Source organism: Uranotaenia lowii, chromosome 2 (assembly GCF_029784155.1).
Source record: "Uranotaenia lowii strain MFRU-FL chromosome 2, ASM2978415v1, whole genome shotgun sequence".
NCBI lineage: Eukaryota > Metazoa > Arthropoda > Insecta > Diptera > Culicidae > Uranotaenia > Uranotaenia lowii.
In genome coordinates this window covers 256,013,530-256,026,519 of record NC_073692.1, presented here as the reverse complement: position 1 = coordinate 256,026,519, position 12,990 = coordinate 256,013,530, and positions in this window count along the sequence as shown.

Genomic DNA, 12,990 nt, shown 5'->3' with positions numbered 1-12,990 from the left:
CAGGACAACGCTCGAGCTGATCCCGCATCCTTCTGGTCATATGTTAGACAACGAAAAGGTACTCAAGGTGTACCTCATACCATTAAATACAACGACACAACCGCTGCGACGCCGCGTGCTGCTGCAGATCTATTCTCGTCATTCTTTCAGAGCGTGCTAAGTAATAACTCACCACCTTTGTCGGAATCGTACCTGAATAGTTTGCAGAGCCGAGACTTCAACCTGGATATGCTGATTTTATCACCGAATGATGTGTTCCGCAAGATGGCCGCGTTGGATGAATCGAAAGGTCCTGGTCCGGATGGAATTCCACCAGCTCTGGTAAAAAAATGCGCTAACTCATTGTCCGTTCCTATGTCGATTATTTTCAACCAGTCATTGATGGAGGGTATTTTTCCCAATGCCTGGAAAAATGCATCGATTACGCCGATTCACAAATCCGGAAACATACACCAAGCTGAAAACTATCGCGGAATATCGATTCTGAGCTGTTTTCCGAAGGTGTTTGAGAGTCTAGTATTTGACGTGCTTTACCAATCGGTGCGTCATACTATTTCGGAAGATCAACATGGGTTTATGAAAGGTAGATCCACGACCACTAACCTTATGACTTACGTTTCGAAGTTGGTTCCTAGACTAGACAAACGTCAACAAGTCGATGCTGTGTATGTAGACTTGAGCAAGGCTTTCGATAAGGTACCACACGAGCTGGCTATTGAAAAAATGCGTCGTACTGGACTCCCAGATTGGCTTTGTAGGTGGCTCAACTCATACCTTGTAGGCCGAACTGCTTTTGTACGACTGAAAAACATTAACTCGACACCTTTCGAAATCACTTCTGGAGTTCCTCAGGGAAGTCATTTAGGACCTTTGATCTTTCTTCTCTTCATAAACGACCTAGGCTCCACGATCGAATCAGAAAAATTACTGTACGCCGATGATCTCAAGATTTTCCGAACGATTTCCTCTCTGGTTGATTGTTGTGCTCTTCAAAAGGACATAGACACACTTTCAAGTTGGTGCTACCAAAATGGTATGGCACCCAATGTTACTAAGTGCAGTGTCATCTCATTCTCTCGTCTACGTCGTCCACTGAATTTCGAATATAAAGTACTAACGACCGTTTTGAACCGCACATCTACTGTCAAGGACCTTGGAATTATTTTGGACAGTAAACTAAACTTTTCCGAGCATATCTCCGCAACAGTAGCGAAAGGCTTTGCAGTTCTAGGATTTATACGACGAAACACATCATTTTTCAATGACTTCTACAGTTTGAAATCTTTGTACTGCGCTCTTGTGCGCAGTATTATGGAGTACGGGGTGCAAATTTGGGCACCATATCAGACTGTGCAGATAAACAGGGTCGAAAGAGTACAACGATGCTTCATCAGATATGCTCTGCGTCAACTACCATGGATCGACGCTCATAACCTCCCGCCTTATGAACAACGCTGTTTGTTATTGAACTTGCCGACACTGGAATCAAGGCGCGTTTACCTACAACGGCTTTTCATCTTCGACCTCCTGCAGAACAACGTGGATTGCTCAGAACTGCTATCACTACTGCCGTTAAATGCTCCCATCAGAACAACCCGGACGCGCGATTTTCTTAGACTTGCCCTGCGACGAACCCAATACGGTCAAAACAACCCATTGGATGTATGCTGCGCGCGCTTCAATGAAATATCTAGTGATTTTGATTTCAATGTTTCCAAAACTGTTTTTAAATCTAGAATAAGATAGTTTAGATATTTTTCATTGTACTTAGTTTTTAGAGCATCTGCAAAGATTGAAATAAAATAAAATAAAATAAATTTATTTCGCACCCCTTTTTCACATTTTTGGTCCTCAACGTCAATTGCTACGTCCAAAAAAGTAAACTTATGCTTGATTTATCCGTTAAATAATTAAGAACAAACTGTAAAAGAAAATTTTCATGATTTTCAATCATTCATATTTTAACAAGCATAACACATGGTGGTACTATTCTTATTTCGCTCTCTGTGCGATAAAATACCGTAAACTGGGGGAACTTTGATTAGCGGGGTGACTTTGATCAACATGAAATTTTTGCAGATAATCATCATAAACTAAGAATAAAGTTAAAATATCTGAAAACTGTTTACTATGTTTGAAAGCCTATAAATTGAGTTACAAATAAGCTAAATTTGGTTTTTAATAGAAGATTTTAAATGTTACCTAAAATGTAGTTTTAAAATCTTAAAATATCTGGTTTTTTGAAGGCTCATAAACAAACATCTCTCTTGATAAAATTTAAGCATTTAGAAGCAAATGGGTTGTTTAATGTGAAATTTCAACTTTTTCTTGGTTTAGATTTAGTTTAAGTGTTATTTTTTATGGTCATTTGAAGATTATTTTTGGATGTTGAAAAAAAAAAACGGTCATTTTCCATGAAAAAGCCCGTATAGAAAAATCTGCTGAAAACCCTATTGAATTGTTAAGTTTAAAGAAAACAAGAACATGGGAACAGTGCAAGGACTTAGGAAATTGCATGAAGGTAAAATTTCATTTGTTTTTGAGGCAAAAAAGTATTGAAAAATGTTGATAATTTTAGCCCCTAAATGTATGCAGTAAAATTGTCCATCTTCTGAGTATATTTGATTTTGAAAGAAAACGTTGAAAAATTCAATTGCGTCCAAACAAAAAATTACTGTAATCGATGTTTTGAGCCTTCTTTGCTAAATGGCATCAAAACAATAAATTTGAAGATGTTGAGATACGTGAGAACTACAGTGATCAAAGTTACCCCGAAACTCGAAGTCTGGTTTTGTAACAAACATTTTATTACAACCACCAATGTCGTTTGAATTAACTGAAATCAATTATCATATTTAATACTCCTCACCTCAGTAAGTGTTTTAAAGCTGTTACGAAAATGCAACCCCTTCCAAAATATTCAAAAAAAAAAAAAAGAATGAAAAAAGTAATCAAAGTTCCCCCAGTTTACGGTACTTTAAAACTAGTTTGCAAGCTCGAAGACCCAAAAAATCTTGTTTTAATAGCAATTTGACCTATGTCGAAAATAGGTCCTATTTCATTCCTAAGGGACTTATTTTGGACCACTCAACATAACTTGGGTATTAAACTTGCTGTCAAATGTTCATGAACGTAATACCTAAGACATTTTTCGACGATATGAAAAGAATTATGTACACTATTTCAATCGCTTATTATAAATAAAATTCGGAATTTCAGCATTATTTTAGACGGGGTTCACTTCAATCGGCAAAAAAACCAAGCCAATCATTCTTTTAACTGACTTTTTGTGCACTACCCGAGCAGACTTTGATGCCTAAATCGATAGCAAACAGTAACCAAAATGAGCTATCAATGCCAAAATGATAGCATAATTAAGTATCGCATTTTTCTCGAAGGCAAAATTAGGTTTCATTAAAGCATCAATATGTCGAAATATGATGCCAAATCAAAACCTAAATAAGGCATGAGACCAAAATGAAAGCACTATTTGGTTTTGATTTTTCAAAGATAGCAAAACGAGGCATCATTCTGGTTTATTACGATAAAACGCTACGATAGAGCGGAAAAGTGAGATCAAAATGATAGCATTATTTGGTAGTCCATTTTTTGTGATCAGATTTATTTAGGTGTTCAAAATTTAATCTAACTGAACTCAAACAGCAAATTTGTTCATTATCAAGCCAACAACTAAGCTGCACTAAGCCAGTGCGTATATTATGATTGATGATTTGTCAGTGATTGCAAAATTAGGCATCTTTAAGGTACCTGCGCTGCTTTGTTAGTAAAATCTGGTATAATTTGGTCAAATTAAGGTGGTTCAACAGCAAATGTTGCTTTCGGTTTGCATACACGAGTACACGAAGCGAAAAAGTTTTTTAGGAAAAAGCAATTTTATATTGTTTAGTGGCCAAACAAAGAAAAATTGCTTTGATTCTGGGACAATTAAAAAATCCTTTGTTTCTAGTCTGTTTTCCTTTATTTCAAAGAATTTTTCACTTTTGAAAATAAAACAAATTTTTTGGATCAAAGTATTTTTTTTAATTCAAAGAATAAATCCTTTGTTTCAAAAATTTGTCTTTAGAATCAAACTCAATACATTATATCAAATAAAAAAGAGTTTGTTTCAAGAGAATTTTTTTTGGAATCAAAATCAATTTTGATTTTGGTTCACACTAGGATTTCTTTGATTGTACTTCTTTTAGCCATCCTTTTTCAAAGGAAAACTGCCCTCAAAACTTGTTTAACCACATTGGTTGAAGGCCCAAATTTTGACATTGTACCACAATTATTCGGGCAAAATGATATCAAATTTTACTTTCAAGACATGATAGCAAATTAGTCAAAGGATTTTTCGGGGATAACAGAACTAGGTATCGTTGAAGTAACAAAGTTAACAGAAACGAATTTTAGAGCCTGTTTTTTAAACTAATTTTAGAATGATTTGGAACAATATTCAAAGTGCGTTTTTGATAAAATAACATTGAGATTTGTAGAAAAAAAATTTCGTTATCATAGTCGTTTTTTTCGTGAATCACCAACATTAATCATATTCAGTGTGTCAATACATATTTTTATGATTGCTTTTATTGTTGTTTAGTATGTACTGTAGTTTTGTTCTTTAGTGCTGTTTAGTTCACAGCAATGACTCTGTAAGTGAAGTTATAATGTTGTATGTCAATATAAAACTTCCTAAATCGGAGTAGTATTCTAGAAGGTAATTTTTTCCCGCAATCAAAAATCAAAAACATTAAATGAATATAAATTATCAGTATTTACCATTTCATAAAAACAAGTTGTTCCAATTGGTATGAACTTTAATAAATGATCGATATTCGCATTTTTTTTTTTTGAAAAATTACCAAAACATTCAACAAAATGAACTAAAATTCAAAAAGTTTAAAATAACCAAAATTGAACAATATAAGCCACTTACAAATCTAAAATCTCCGAAATATCAAATAAGCATTTAATTTTGGGTTAATTTGACTTCAAAAAAATATTTATGAGTCGTTCTATAATTTGTCACCTACACCTTTTTCAATTTGTAAAACGGACTACTTGATTTTTCACAGTGTAGCCCAGGGCGAGTACAGCTTCGGGTGTGTTCTTATATCAATGAACGGAATCGTCCATCTTGTGACAGGCAATGGTAATCGTAGGCATGGTAGGCGAACAATTGGCTGTCAAAAAGCGCTCCGTCTTCAGCCCCCAGCAATGAGAAACTTTTGGCACCCCTTGCCTAATTTTTCTCAATATGCATCCACCCGTAGCTGTAGGCACTCTGGTGTAGCCAACAGATCAACATAAACAAAGACGAAACATACTGTTTTCGCCTAGGTTCCACTGTTTGTTTATTCCGTCGTTCGCAGTTTGTACGGATTTTGTAGTTGCAGCGCGCTGGAGAGTCCGTCGGAATCGAAATGTCGGGTGAGCAGTTGTAAACAATCCGTGATTCCTTAGCCCAGTAATCCTGGCCGCTTGGTTTGGCAAAACGTCAACCGAAGTGCTAAAACGGTGGATTGGTTCTCAGGTAAGAATTTATGGGAAGATTGGCCGGAAAATTTTAATGTTGCATTACTTTACAGGCAACCGACATTTCTATCTGGTTGTAATCGGAGTGACAACACATCTTCATCCCGTTTTTGCCTTCAAAGGCTGACTGATTAGCGTTGCACCGCAGCAAGGAAGGTGAGTAGGTGAAATTTATGCCCCGGAACTAGTTTCCCCGCTAACAAGTACCTATTCTACTCGGCCAACCACTTCCATGGGACCGAGTATCCAAAATATGTTGGGGTAACTCACCCTGTAGAGTTTTCAACATCATTTACGATTGTTTACGTCTTTCAGGTTTTGCGTGTCACAAATCCGGGTCCGCAAAAGTTCATCAACACCCGCAATTTCATTTGATGCCAACAAAATGCTTCCAATGCTTTCAAGAGCATTTCGCTACGGCACCAAGATGATTTCGTTATCTGTCCGCAAAGCATTCAGGGTTCGCCGAAGGATTCCAAGAGTTCGATGGATATGTGGTTCTTACAATAATCAATATCCTGATTCAATCAATCAACTGAAACGGTGGTCAAATGATGACGTGTAAGCTGAAGCTGGTAAGATTTATATTTTGATTTTTATGTTTAGGAAAAAACTTCAATTTCGACTTTAAGTTATCCGTGAGAAATTCAATGAATTTATTTTTTATTTTATGCATTTGGAGAAAAATCTTCATCTCAAAGCTTTAAGCATGCTATAAACTGAAGAGGCTATAGTAAACAAAGAGGCGCCATCTGATCCCTATCAAAATGATACATTCAGCAACCATGCTGCAGTTTTTCCCTATTTAGGATTGCCATTACAAAAATTTTACGTGAATGTTGTTTCGGATGAATAGGAAAAGTTGTTCAATTTTATATCGCTCGCTTCATGGTTTGGCTACATTAACTTAACCCGGAATTGATGAGAAATAGTCGAGCAATGATTTGCGGATTCAATTTGTTAGCAATAGAATCAGAAAAAAAATATAACTGACGCATTGATTTTAATTTGTATCTCTATTTATAAAATTGGCAAAGTCTTGCTCGATTGGAATAACGAAGACGAAGAATCGAAAATTTTCGTCTCTTTGTTTACTATAGTCTCTTTACTTCAAGCATTCATAGTGATATGGATTGTATACATTTAGGCGTTTGACTACGCGGCTATCCAAACCAAAAACCATTAACTCAAGTTATTCCATATTATTAGAATCTTTCTGAATTTATTCCTTTATTTTTCTATATTGATTGGAAATGAAAATAATAACTACTTAGCTGAGCATTTTTATTTTTTCAAAGTTGGGTCAATTTTAAATCATGCGAAAAGATTTTCATAGCTGTAGCATTTTTTCTTTAGTATACAATCCTTTGTGGTATGTGACACACAGTAACAAGATTCATGAAAATTTAGTTTTATTCAAAATACACGGATACGGATACACAAATATAAAAATACATCAATATTTAAACTTAAGCTGAATCATAAAGTTTTTTCTCTGTGTTGTACTTTTCCAGGTTTTATGCACGATAAACATCACTAAGCGAAACTAGTGGAATCACGCGAATTATGCGAATCACTTCGAATCAACCAGATACAGCCAAATTGGAATGATTACCTTGACCACATCATCAAAGCACAGACTGCTTCTACGTATTCTCATCCTTTTCAATGAAAACTGCAGTTGTAGAAGATTTCTGATATCCTGGTTTATGAAGCTCAATCTGAATCGGAAAAGTCCTATGAAAGATATTATGGATAGGAAGAAGAAAAAACGTTTAAGGAAAATAGCGAAAGGTATCAGAAGAAGAAAAACGTAGAAAATTTTTTAGCATTCGGTAAAACGTTCAGTTACAAAATAAGTTATGGTACTCAATCAAACAGCTTAAATGTTTAGCGTTTTTTATAAAAACTAAAAGCGGGAGTAATAAAAATGTATTTTATGAGAGAATCAAAAAATGCGCTTCAGTAGTAAAACATATGTCATTCATTGCCTACATTGCGGCGTTTCTACAGTCGTGTATAATAATGAACATATCATGAATATCCCCTTCACTTATGATTGCATAAGAAAAGGCGATTATTTAACAAACCTCTAAGAAAACATAAAAAGATACAACAAAAATCGAATAAAGGTGGTACAGAATTAAAATTAGGATTTTAATTTCGATTGGAAGATAGCACTGTGATGGCAAATTATGTTTTCAAGAAAAGCTCTTCAATACCTCGTTTAGGCATCCTTTTCATAAAATTTTTAAAACCACAACGATGCCAAATTTTGGCTGTAAATTATACCTTAAATTGGCATCATTATGCCCTCAAAACCCATTTAGAAACGTTGGCTAAACAAGGCATCATTAAGGTTTCAGTGAAACCTACACTTGGTATAATCGAGGTATCCTTATATGTAAAGTGAGACCCAAATTTTGGCATTGTACCACCTTTATTCGGGCAAAATGATACCACAGTTTACTATCAAGGCATGATAGCAAAATCAGGTATACTTTTGCCATAAATGTCTGCTCGGGTATGCTTTAAACCACGTTAATTTAATAATCCACATTAATGGCAATTGTTTGATACGCTGCTGCCAGAAGCTACAGCTTAAAGAAGCTTCAAAACATGAAAAAACTGGATATGCACCAAGTTTTTATGAAGTCATTATTTTTAGTGCTTCATGAAAAATTATTGACAGTTTGGTCTAAAAATAACAACCATTCAGGGTTGTTTTTCGAGAGAGAAAAAAGCTTGGTTATACTATAGAAGAGGAAATATAAACACCGTCTAAAGGAGGGGTTGGGGAAAAACGACAAAAAATCGGCAAATATGTAACTAGTTTAATTTTTGTATCAGTTGAAATATCTCAGTTAATAGTAGAACAATTTTAACAAAAAATATATTGAACTCTAGCTATGAGATAGCCTTGATATGTTTCCAAACTAAGGAAAAAAAACTTTAAGATTAGTTCAAATTGCAAGCGAAATATCTAGTTTTTTAGCCCCTGTGATTATGCAATTTAAAAAAAAATATATTGGAAAATTGACTACAACGATGATTTTTGTTCGTCGAACAAAAGATGTTTTGAAGATAATACAGAACTATTGTGAATTTTTCAGCGAAAAAAATCTGGCTTTTAGATGGTTAAAAAGGTCGCATGTTTCTCGCAATTTTTGTTTTTAATCTGTGTATTCTACAGAACTGAAGTTAAACCATAAAACCATTAAAGTTTCGGAAGTCAAATGCATCAATTGATGTCGCGGAGTTGAGACTTTCTTAACTTTTTATCGGGTCGCTTGAAGGAGATTTGCGTTCTATAAATTGATCCTAAAGATGGCCAGTATTTAACACTGCAAAAAACATTTCGTCGAGATTGCAGTGTGCTGTCGGAATTTTCAAAATATTAAAATATTTTAATCACACTATACAAAGGAGGAGTTTTTCTATTTTTGCTCTACAAATTCCTATCGAACATTACTGTTTTAAAGCATTACAAGTTGTAGAAAAAATAACAGATGGTTTTAATATGAAATATTCAACAAACAAGTGTACCTTAATAGCGGCTGAAGTTAGTCCAGGAATGAATTAACGTGAACAAACAAAACTTGACTACAAGAATAAGAAAGGAAAAGATTAACTGAATTATTCGCATAATTGCACATCAATCGCTATCGTGAATATAGCTCAATTTAGAAAAAAAAAACTTGTTTGTTCAAGGGTGGTCCAAAATAGGTCCAGAGGGAGGTCCAAAATAGAAACCTGGTGGTCCAAAATACCGAGTAATGATCGAAGAAACGAGTGTTCAGGCTTAAATCTTGCTATATTGCAACAAACGACGATATGTTTCGATAGAAAAAGCCTCGATCTGCGTAATTAATGGATAAAGCAGTCAAAAATATTAACGTGTACTTTTTCATTTCAGAAAATAGCATAGCCACTTCCAAAATAGGTCTATAATAAGAAAAATACAAAGGTGCTGCATACATTCAGCGGGGAAAAAACTACATGTGAAACACAAGGCGTAAGGCAGCGCAGCTAGCAGTTTATTTTGGAAAAATAGTAGTTCCGTTTAAGATCATATTTTACTTTTAAAAACTACGCGATTAATTGATATTTTGATGGAAAACTCTTTACAAAAACCCAAATATAACTTTATTATGAGTTTTTCTACCATTTAGTCATTTAGAATCAGTTCATAACGGTCAAGGATTTGCCATTTATTGCCATTTATTCAAATGAGGTAAAATACCTAGTTTTCGACAGTTTTGGCTTGTTTTGTCAGAAAAACAATAAAAGTTAATTAATTGATTGAAGTTTTCATCTAAAATATGATTGATTCTATAAATCTGACTTTTTTTCTATATTCTCTACCTTTTATATTGATCAAAAGTCTCAAAACAAAGTATTTATTTTTTTTTACTAAAACCTATTGATGGTCATAGTTTTCGACATCAATTTTTAGTAGTCGACCTCAAAAGTTTAAGTTCTCGACAAGAACATTTCCTTCTCCGTTATTTTCAAAGAAGTATGAATATTTGCATATTGGAATTGCATGTCTACTTCACGGCGTTTTTACACCATGGAAACAGTATAAACATACACAGGACGTTGGGTGTCGAAAAGTAGATTTTTGGGTGTATTTTTAGCACGAGTTTTCGACAGCTTCAAAAACAGTTGAAATTACTTAAAATGTTAGCATAAAATATGAATTGAATTTCCGAAAACACTTTATTCAAAACCTTATCTATTCATTGATTCCTTTTTTTGTTGCTTTTATTCGAATAGGTAAGTTTTTTCATGATTCAAAATCATTTTATATGATGTCGATGGCATTGAATTTAACATGTGATTTAGAATATTACTTTTAAATTAATGATTTATTACCATTAAACAACTTATTAAGAGTAATTTTTAGATTCATCATATGCTAAACTGGGCAAGCAAGAATTGAAAAATATGAACATTAATAGCTTGAGGAACCTTACAGAAAAATAAGCCTTTATTTAACAATCGGTCGAAAACGAGCTTATGTCGAAATCTAGAGTATCTACTAGTAAATATCTACTAGTAATGTTAAGTTAAGTTAAGTTAAGCGAATCATAGATATTTTTTCTAGAGTCATATGGGTATTTTAGCAGTTTTTCTTTAAAAATATACAAAGGCTGCTCTTTAAAGTGCATCTCCGCCAGGTTGTTTTTGCAAACATGCCTTGTGCAGACTCACCCCGTCTATTTTTCTTACCAGGCACAATTTTGCTACATTTGGCCACCCCGAAGCTTTTCCAGAGCTGTAAGCCAGCGAAAAAAACTTATCGGATAACATTCCCTGGAGTCAGATCTCGGGTAGGTACCTAGGTATCTTCCTACACAGCATGTACGTACGTACAGTTTTATCTCAAGGGAGAGCTCTATTGCCCTGAGCCGGGAGGAAGGCCAGAGGGTGGCGTTTGATTCTGATGAAAGAAGAAAACACCACCAGAGGGCAATTTTATTATTTTGCTGCTGCTGCTGCTCCTCACTGGCGAAAAGGGAGAGATAGCGAGAGATGGAACAACCCTTATATTTTTGTTTTATGTGCGATAAAATATGTCATGTTTTATGCGGCCAAAACAGTTGTTGTTGTTGTTTGATGATGTGCATGCGATGCGTTGCTTTGCGTTGAATGGCAGCAGGGCGTTTAGTGGATTTCGGTAAAAAGTTATCCTCGCATCAATTATTTTCACCCAGGCCAACCGTCCATCATCAGGTTACAATGAAAGGTTCAATTTATGCACTAAATGTTTGGACAGAACTTGATGGGATTTAAAGAATGAAATTTAAGTCTGCACGTTAGGCTTGTTGGAGCTGTTTTGAATTGCCAGAGGGCTAAAACTTTTTTTTTGTATTGGCGGTTTATCAAAGAAGAGTATGTTATCTTCAACTGTGTTTATATCGCTGGAGTGTGAAGTAAGGCAAAAGAGAGCTCCACATATATTCGTACTAGGCCAGTTCAGCTTAGCTGATCGTCGATCGAGTAAAAGCATCCATAAGTTAAAGTGTTCGTTCTCCGAATTGGTCATAGTTCATAGGAAATTATCCGCACATATCATTACATGGATTGTGTCTAAACTACCGTGCACTATTAGACTGCCACGGATTGGAACCGGTGGATTGGCGAATCGGGCAGGGCTGGCAGAAAAACTGGTCTTTGAAAAAAAATAAGAATCCTTGACACAATTCTCCTGGATAAGTAGTGAGATTTTGTACAACTATCTTCATTTGCGAATCAAAATTTGATGTGAAATACTTTAGGAAGGTATTTATTTAAAAGATGAATCAACAGAAAACAAATAAACGTGCCTTTTGTGTTTATAGTTTTAGATAATCCCGTGATGTCATTTGTAAGCGTTGCTAGTGATTCAAAGGGGGTCGCAGTGATTTTGTTAAAGTTTTAAAGTTAATAGTGTTGCAGTACCGTTCGTGGGGGTTAAGGGGTTCTTCTTGGCGATGCAGTTCACCAAGCCACACTTACCTGGCGAACGAACCTGCCGAATGAATCACAAACTCGCCACCAGAGTGTAGCAGACGAGCGAAGTGGCGAAATCTTGAATAGGGTGCTCCACGCACCGTCTAAGGACCTGTCTAAGTGCACGGTGTAGGGAATCATTCTGGAAAGTGACTTTGCAAAAGAAAGTTCCTTCGAGTGAAGTAGAGAAGAATGGAAAAAGTGACGCTCAATCCCGACACACGGTACACGGTACAGCACCCAAAGTGGATTTGGGTACAACAACACACCCAGCAAAAACCAGGCGACCTTTAACCAGACCTCTCCGAACCCGAGCTCGACGCCAAAGGAGGAACAGAGTAACTTACTTACTAAATGGTTCCGCGTTGATTTTCCGGCGCATAGGGCCGTGGTAAAAGACCTCCACTGTTGCAATTCGGAGCCAGCGTCTTCACTTGGTCCTAGTCAAGATTCTCGCCAACAGTTAGAATTTCGGGGGCTAGGCTATGCCGCCACGAGTGTCTGGGTCTGCCTCTCCTTCTCACCGCAAATTTGCACCAAGTTTTACACCCGTACAATAATACGGATTTGGAATTTGAGTTGAAAATTTGGATTTTCGATCATAGAAAGATCTGGCGTGACCGCCAAATGTTCCGGAGACTCTCAAACGCAAATCGGGCCTTTCTGATCCGGGTTTCGATGTCTTTCATGGTACCATCATCAGGCGTTATCTCGCTACCAAGAATAGGATTCACTGTGTTGATCTCCATCGACTTTGTCTTTCCGACATTGATTTTAAGACCTGCTGCCTTGGAGCTATCGGTTGGGTCGTCGAGTTTGCTCTGCATGTCTTGCTGTCTTTGGACGAGTAGAACAATGTCGTCTACCAGGTCAAGTCCCATAAGCTACTCCATTGTCGAAGGATTCCACGGCAATCCTAGATTTGGTCTACAGTCAATCGATCTAGTCAAGATCTCA